This window comes from Sus scrofa, chromosome Y (genome assembly GCF_054392235.1).
Source record: "Sus scrofa isolate SSC_HxYL_T2T_F1_AM1 chromosome Y, Sscrofa_HxYL_maternal_Yorkshire_Landrace_v2.0, whole genome shotgun sequence".
In the NCBI taxonomy this organism is placed as follows: domain Eukaryota; kingdom Metazoa; phylum Chordata; class Mammalia; order Artiodactyla; family Suidae; genus Sus; species Sus scrofa.
Genome location: NC_139402.1, coordinates 461,227 through 469,622, shown reverse-complemented (window position 1 = coordinate 469,622; position 8,396 = coordinate 461,227).

The following is an 8,396-nucleotide window of genomic DNA, read 5'->3' as shown; positions in this document are numbered from 1 at the left end:
TTTCTTCAGGCCCCCTCCCCACGTGCCGGCTGGGTGGGTGGGTTTCTGTTCTCGTTCCTGGGTTCCGTGCTGGAGCTGATGAGTGTGGAATCCCAGCGTGGCCTGGGTTTTGGGATGCGCATGCAGGGGCTGTGAGGGGTGCCCGGGTGGTGCCCAAAGGGAGAGCGAATTGGGAGAGCAGCAGTGCCCGGCGCTGGGCCTTGTCTCTCCAGAGGGCTCAGGAACCTCCCTTGGTCTGTCCGAGGGAGGCTCTCCTCTGCTTTCTCTGCACCTGCTGAGATGATGGGAGCTCGAGCCAGGCCGGGCATCTGCAGGCCGCTCTCTTGACGGATCCACAAGAGCTCTGGCCGAGCTTCCTTCTGGCCCCCTGGGGAGAAGGCCTGCTTGGGTTGGTTTTGTGTGCTTGGGAAACTCTGTGCCTTGGGAAGCACCAATGGGGCTCCAGATGAGGCACACTCCAGGTGGGGTCAAGAGAGTTTGAAAAGAAAGGGAGAAAGAGAGACCTGGCAAGATGAACCAAGCCAGAAGGAAAGAATCGAGGCAAGACTGAATGGCAAGGAGTATGGGATCGCAGGGGGATGAGGAAGGGGGAAAACGACTCGTTCCCTCCTTACACGCCTATCTTCCTCAGTCCATCTGGGCAAGGCTGCATCCACACGGGTGCAGGCTGGCACACCCTGATGGATTTGGAGCTAAGGATTTCCACGGCGAGGCATGGCCTAGGTTGGCACGGGCACGAAGAACGCCTTTGAGAGAGGGAGATAGAGCCCAGGTGGAAGGGCCCTTCTTGGCGGGGGCTGGAGTCCCCACCCTCCTCTGGGCCCCAGCCCAAGCAGCCCCCCGGGGCGTGCTGAGCCAGAGAGAGAAGGCAAGCCTGAGAGGGGCTGTTCGAGCCTCTGTCCACACGAGGGCGCCAGAGCCCCTTCCGGCCTCAGGTGCAGCTCCGAGGCTCTAAGAGGTGGGAGTGGCAAGGCTCCAAAGGCGCAGGCTCCACGTCGAGGGCGGATGGAGGCTTGAGCGGGACGCACTCACAGCAGGCCCCCAGAGGCTATGTGGGTGTTTCCTGGGCACCAGGGACTCTCTCCTCCGAGACACCTCCTGTCAGGCGGAGGGCGGAGGTGTGCCTTCCGGATTTGGAGGGGAGTTCGCCGCCTGGTTGGGTGGCAGTGGGTTTGGAAGGCTTGGAACAGGTCCTGGGCTTTGGCGTGCTTGGGGTCCCCTAGAGGCAGGCGCCCAGACACACACAGCCTCGGGATTGGACCGCCAGCTGGCCCTGGTCAAGCCGTCCCCATCACGGCTTCAGGTAGGTGAGAAGGAGTGTGGTGCCGAGGAATACATGGGGGGCTTCGGGGGCTAGAGTGTTGGCAGCTGGGCTCATCCGCCTGTTCTCTCTCTCTCTCTCTTCTCTCTCTCTCTCTCTCTCTCTCTCTCTCTCTCTCTCTCTCTCTCTCTCTCTCTCTCTCTCTCTCACTCACTCACTCAAACACACACACAGGAGGCTGAGGGAAATGTCCTTGTGTCCTTTGGAGAAGAGCCTCTCTTGGCAGCAGGGCGCCAGGCAATGGAGGCCTGATTGAAAGCAGGTGTGATGCATTCAGGACGCTTGATTGGTCTCCTCCAGCAAGCTCTCAGGGGAGTTCCCACGCGGCTGCCCAGCTTCAGAGGCTCTCCTGGTCCCGGCTGTGGCTGGGGCAAGAGCTGCACTGGGCGATCCCCCTCTGGCGAGACCACATCTCCGTGTGGCAGGGGGCCCCCAACTCCATGGACAAGGACTAAGAGGCATTGAACTGAATGAGCTGAATGGATCCAGAAAGGAGTGAAGGCCCTCCTCTCTCCTTCTCTCCCTCGTTCTCTCCCTCTTTCTCTCATTCTGCCTCCCTCCCTCCCTCTCTCCAAACACACCCACACGCATACGCATGCAGATAGAGTAGGAAACAATAGCTAGGACCTGGATAGACAAATGCATCCCAAGTCTCTCCTGAGCCCATATCTTGGGTGGGAGTGGGTTGGAAGCGCCCGCCTGGGGATGCCCAGCCTGGGAGTGGATGCTTTTGCCGAGCAGAGTGGATCTGCATACCACACACGGGTGCAGGAGAATACCTGGGGAAGTCAATCCACTCCAAACGAAGCATGTCTTTGTCCTCATCACTTCGTCCTCACCAGGGAATTCGGTCGAGTCCGATGGGCTAGGCTAGGCCATCTGGACGGAATCCACGGAGTCCTTCGGCCCGTCTCTTTTCCCCAGGGGCAGCCCTCTCGAGCGTGACACCTTGTCTGGGGAGCGCTGAGACGCTCATGTGTTGGGGGTGAATGTTCAGGACTCCTTTTCGCGGGGCGCTGCTCGAAGTGGATCCATTGCACTTTCCCAACACAGGGATCCCATCGGCCATGTCTATCCATCCTGTTTGGCTCCCCTTCTCCTCCCTTGGGTTCCCAGAAGAGGGACTAGACATCGTAGCTTGCGCTCCATGGAACGAGGGCTCTGGCCCCCCGCCCCAGCCCCCGCAAGGGCAAGGGTTTGGATCTCGGACCTCCCCAATGCCAGGCATTCCCACAGCCTCGCCCTCCCATTTGGCAAGCAGCATCTGGATGGCAGTGCAGGGGTTTCTTTCCTGGAAGCCAGTTCCTGGGTGTCCCTGGTGAGATGGGAGAGGGAAGGGGTTTCCCATGGGCTGTGTGTCTCCCTCCCAGACCTCTTTCCTTTCGTGTGAGCGTTTCTCTTCGCAACACTGGGGCTGCCCATGGCACCCATTTCTGCGCCGCTGGATTGCTGAGTCCGCTTCTGTTGGGGAGAAGGACAGCTGCTTGCTCAGCCAAGCATCTGTCCATGGACCACGAATGTCTTTCCATGTGCTGCTCTTGGGAAGAGGGCTGCCTGAAGCGAGTGGGGCGTTTCACGCTGAGAAGAGACCCTTTGTCGGGGTCTATGGCCGTGAGGGGGAGTGCTGGGTCCGACGGTGGTTCCAGGGTTCTTTGGGGCATGCCCTGGATCCTGTGGTCCATCGTGGTTGGACAAATGGACATACACGCCCACGCGGTGTGAAGGCACCTTCTTTTCTACAGCCTGCCCAGGGGTGGTCCTTGAGAGGCGTCCTCAGGGGACAGGCCTGAGTAGGAGCCTCGATCTGGTTGTGGTATGGACTTCTCTAGGCATGCGTGATGGTGTTCCTTTGTCTGGTGCTGGACGGCAGCTGGCTATCTGGATTTGGCAGTGTTTCTTCAGGCCCCCTCCCCACGTGCCGGCTGGGTGGGTGGGTTTCTGTTCTCGTTCCTGGGTTCCGTGCTGGAGCTGATGAGTGTGGAATCCCAGCGTGGCCTGGGTTTTGGGATGCGCATGCAGGGGCTGTGAGGGGTGCCCGGGTGGTGCCCAAAGGGAGAGCGAATTGGGAGAGCAGCAGTGCCCGGCGCTGGGCCTTGTCTCTCCAGAGGGCTCAGGAACCTCCCTTGGTCTGTCCGAGGGAGGCTCTCCTCTGCTTTCTCTGCACCTGCTGAGATGATGGGAGCTCGAGCCAGGCCGGGCATCTGCAGGCCGCTCTCTTGACGGATCCACAAGAGCTCTGGCCGAGCTTCCTTCTGGCCCCCTGGGGAGAAGGCCTGCTTGGGTTGGTTTTGTGTGCTTGGGAAACTCTGTGCCTTGGGAAGCACCAATGGGGCTCCAGATGAGGCACACTCCAGGTGGGGTCAAGAGAGTTTGAAAAGAAAGGGAGAAAGAGAGACCTGGCAAGATGAACCAAGCCAGAAGGAAAGAATCGAGGCAAGACTGAATGGCAAGGAGTATGGGATCGCAGGGGGATGAGGAAGGGGGAAAACGACTCGTTCCCTCCTTACACGCCTATCTTCCTCAGTCCATCTGGGCAAGGCTGCATCCACACGGGTGCAGGCTGGCACACCCTGATGGATTTGGAGCTAAGGATTTCCACGGCGAGGCATGGCCTAGGTTGGCATGGGCACGAAGAACGCCTTTGAGAGAGGGAGATAGAGCCCAGGTGGAAGGGCCCTTCTTGGCGGGGGCTGGAGTCCCCACCCTCCTCTGGGCCCCAGCCCAAGCAGCCCCCCGGGGCGTGCTGAGCCAGAGAGAGAAGGCAAGCCTGAGAGGGGCTGTTCGAGCCTCTGTCCACACGAGGGCGCCAGAGCCCCTTCCGGCCTCAGGTGCAGCTCCGAGGCTCTAAGAGGTGGGAGTGGCAAGGCTCCAAAGGCGCAGGCTCCACGTCGAGGGCGGATGGAGGCTTGAGCGGGACGCACTCACAGCAGGCCCCCAGAGGCTATGTGGGTGTTTCCTGGGCACCAGGGACTCTCTCCTCCGAGACACCTCCTGTCAGGCGGAGGGCGGAGGTGTGCCTTCCGGATTTGGAGGGGAGTTCGCCGCCTGGTTGGGTGGCAGTGGGTTTGGAAGGCTTGGAACAGGTCCTGGGCTTTGGCGTGCTTGGGGTCCCCTAGAGGCAGGCGCCCAGACACACACAGCCTCGGGATTGGACCGCCAGCTGGCCCTGGTCAAGCCGTCCCCATCACGGCTTCAGGTAGGTGAGAAGGAGTGTGGTGCCGAGGAATACATGGGGGGCTTCGGGGGCTAGAGTGTTGGCAGCTGGGCTCATCCGCCTGTTCTCTCTCTCTCTCTCTTTCTCTCTCTCTCTCTCTCTCTCTCTCTCTCTCTCTCTCTCTCTCTCTCACTCAAACACACACACACACACAGGAGGCTGAGGGAAATGTCCTTGTGTCCTTTGGAGAAGAGCCTCTCTTGGCAGCAGGGCGCCAGGCAATGGAGGCCTGATTGAAAGCAGGTGTGATGCATTCAGGACGCTTGATTGGTCTCCTCCAGCAAGCTCTCAGGGGAGTTCCCACGCGGCTGCCCAGCTTCAGAGGCTCTCCTGGTCCCGGCTGTGGCTGGGGCAAGAGCTGCACTGGGCGATCCCCCTCTGGCGAGACCACATCTCCGTGTGGCAGGGGGCCCCCAACTCCATGGACAAGGACTAAGAGGCATTGAACTGAATGAGCTGAATGGATCCAGAAAGGAGTGAAGGCCCTCCTCTCTCCTTCTCTCCCTCGTTCTCTCCCTCTTTCTCTCATTCTGCCTCCCTCCCTCCCTCTCTCCAAACACACCCACACGCATACGCATGCAGATAGAGTAGGAAACAATAGCTAGGACCTGGATAGACAAATGCATCCCAAGTCTCTCCTGAGCCCATATCTTGGGTGGGAGTGGGTTGGAAGCGCCCGCCTGGGGATGCCCAGCCTGGGAGTGGATGCTTTTGCCGAGCAGAGTGGATCTGCATACCACACACGGGTGCAGGAGAATACCTGGGGAAGTCAATCCACTCCAAACGAAGCATGTCTTTGTCCTCATCACTTCGTCCTCACCAGGGAATTCGGTCGAGTCCGATGGGCTAGGCTAGGCCATCTGGACGGAATCCACGGAGTCCTTCGGCCCGTCTCTTTTCCCCAGGGGCAGCCCTCTCGAGCGTGACACCTTGTCTGGGGAGCGCTGAGACGCTCATGTGTTGGGGGTGAATGTTCAGGACTCCTTTTCGCGGGGCGCTGCTCGAAGTGGATCCATTGCACTTTCCCAACACAGGGATCCCATCGGCCATGTCTATCCATCCTGTTTGGCTCCCCTTCTCCTCCCTTGGGTTCCCAGAAGAGGGACTAGACATCGTAGCTTGCGCTCCATGGAACGAGGGCTCTGGCCCCCCGCCCCAGCCCCCGCAAGGGCAAGGGTTTGGATCTCGGACCTCCCCAATGCCAGGCATTCCCACAGCCTCGCCCTCCCATTTGGCAAGCAGCATCTGGATGGCAGTGCAGGGGTTTCTTTCCTGGAAGCCAGTTCCTGGGTGTCCCTGGTGAGATGGGAGAGGGAAGGGGTTTCCCATGGGCTGTGTGTCTCCCTCCCAGACCTCTTTCCTTTCGTGTGAGCGTTTCTCTTCGCAACACTGGGGCTGCCCATGGCACCCATTTCTGCGCCGCTGGATTGCTGAGTCCGCTTCTGTTGGGGAGAAGGACAGCTGCTTGCTCAGCCAAGCATCTGTCCATGGACCACGAATGTCTTTCCATGTGCTGCTCTTGGGAAGAGGGCTGCCTGAAGCGAGTGGGGCGTTTCACGCTGAGAAGAGACCCTTTGTCGGGGTCTATGGCCCTGAGGGGGAGTGCTGGGTCCGACGGTGGTTCCAGGGTTCTTTGGGGCATGCCCTGGATCCTGTGGTCCATCGTGGTTGGACAAATGGACATACACGCCCACGCGGTGTGAAGGCACCTTCTTTTCTACAGCCTGCCCAGGGGTGGTCCTTGAGAGGCGTCCTCAGGGGACAGGCCTGAGTAGGAGCCTCGATCTGGTTGTGGTATGGACTTCTCTAGGCATGCGTGATGGTGTTCCTTTGTCTGGTGCTGGACGGCAGCTGGCTATCTGGATTTGGCAGTGTTTCTTCAGGCCCCCTCCCCACGTGCCGGCTGGGTGGGTGGGTTTCTGTTCTCGTTCCTGGGTTCCGTGCTGGAGCTGATGAGTGTGGAATCCCAGCGTGGCCTGGGTTTTGGGATGCGCATGCAGGGGCTGTGAGGGGTGCCCGGGTGGTGCCCAAAGGGAGAGCGAATTGGGAGAGCAGCAGTGCCCGGCGCTGGGCCTTGTCTCTCCAGAGGGCTCAGGAACCTCCCTTGGTCTGTCCGAGGGAGGCTCTCCTCTGCTTTCTCTGCACCTGCTGAGATGATGGGAGCTCGAGCCAGGCCGGGCATCTGCAGGCCGCTCTCTTGACGGATCCACAAGAGCTCTGGCCGAGCTTCCTTCTGGCCCCCTGGGGAGAAGGCCTGCTTGGGTTGGTTTTGTGTGCTTGGGAAACTCTGTGCCTTGGGAAGCACCAATGGGGCTCCAGATGAGGCACACTCCAGGTGGGGTCAAGAGAGTTGGAAAACCAAGGGAGAAAGAGAGACCTGGCAAGATGAACCAAGCCAGAAGGAAAGAATCGAGGCAAGACTGAATGGCAAGGAGTATGGGATCGCAGGGGGATGAGGAAGGGGGAAAACGACTCGTTCCCTCCTTACACGCCTATCTTCCTCAGTCCATCTGGGCAAGGCTGCATCCACACGGGTGCAGGCTGGCACACCCTGATGGATTTGGAGCTAAGGATTTCCACGGCGAGGCATGGCCTAGGTTGGCATGGGCACGAAGAACGCCTTTGAGAGAGGGAGATAGAGCCCAGGTGGAAGGGCCCTTCTTGGCGGGGGCTGGAGTCCCCACCCTCCTCTGGGCCCCAGCCCAAGCAGCCCCCCGGGGCGTGCTGAGCCAGAGAGAGAAGGCAAGCCTGAGAGGGGCTGTTCGAGCCTCTGTCCACACGAGGGCGCCAGAGCCCCTTCCGGCCTCAGGTGCAGCTCCGAGGCTCTAAGAGGTGGGAGTGGCAAGGCTCCAAAGGCGCAGGCTCCACTTCGAGGGCGGATGGAGGCTTGAGCGGGACGCACTCACAGCAGGCCCCCAGAGGCTATGTGGGTGTTTCCTGGGCACCAGGGACTCTCTCCTCCGAGACACCTCCTGTCAGGCGGAGGGCGGAGGTGTGCCTTCCGGATTTGGAGGGGAGTTCGCCGCCTGGTTGGGTGGCAGTGGGTTTGGAAGGCTTGGAACAGGTCCTGGGCTTTGGCGTGCTTGGGGTCCCCTAGAGGCAGGCGCCCAGACACACACAGCCTCGGGATTGGACCGCCAGCTGGCCCTGGTCAAGCCGTCCCCATCACGGCTTCAGGTAGGTGAGAAGGAGTGTGGTGCCGAGGAATACATGGGGGGCTTCGGGGGCTAGAGTGTTGGCAGCTGGGCTCATCCGCCTGTTCTCTCTCTCTCTCTCTCTCTCTCTCTCTCTCTCTCTCTCTCTCTCTCTCTCTCTCTCTCTCTCTCTCTCTCTCTCTCTCTCTCTCTCTCTCTCTCACTCAAACACACACAGACACAGGAGGCTGAGGGAAATGTCCTTGTGTCCTTTGGAGAAGAGCCTCTCTTGGCAGCCGGGCGCCAGGCAATGGAGGCCTGATTGAAAGCAGGTGTGATGCATTCAGGACGCTTGATTGGTCTCCTCCAGCAAGCTCTCAGGGGAGTTCCCACGCGGCTGCCCAGCTTCAGAGGCTCTCCTGGTCCCGGCTGTGGCTGGGGCAAGAGCTGCACTGGGCGATCCCCCTCTGGCGAGACCACATCTCCGTGTGGCAGGGGGCCCCCAACTCCATGGACAAGGACTAAGAGGCATTGAACTGAATGAGCTGAATGGATCCAGAAAGGAGTGAAGGCCCTCCTCTCTCCTTCTCTCCCTCGTTCTCTCCCTCTTTCTCTCATTCTGCCTCCCTCCCTCCCTCTCTCCAAACACACCCACACGCATACGCATGCAGATAGAGTAGGAAACAATAGCTAGGACCTGGATAGACAAATGCATCCCAAGTCTCTC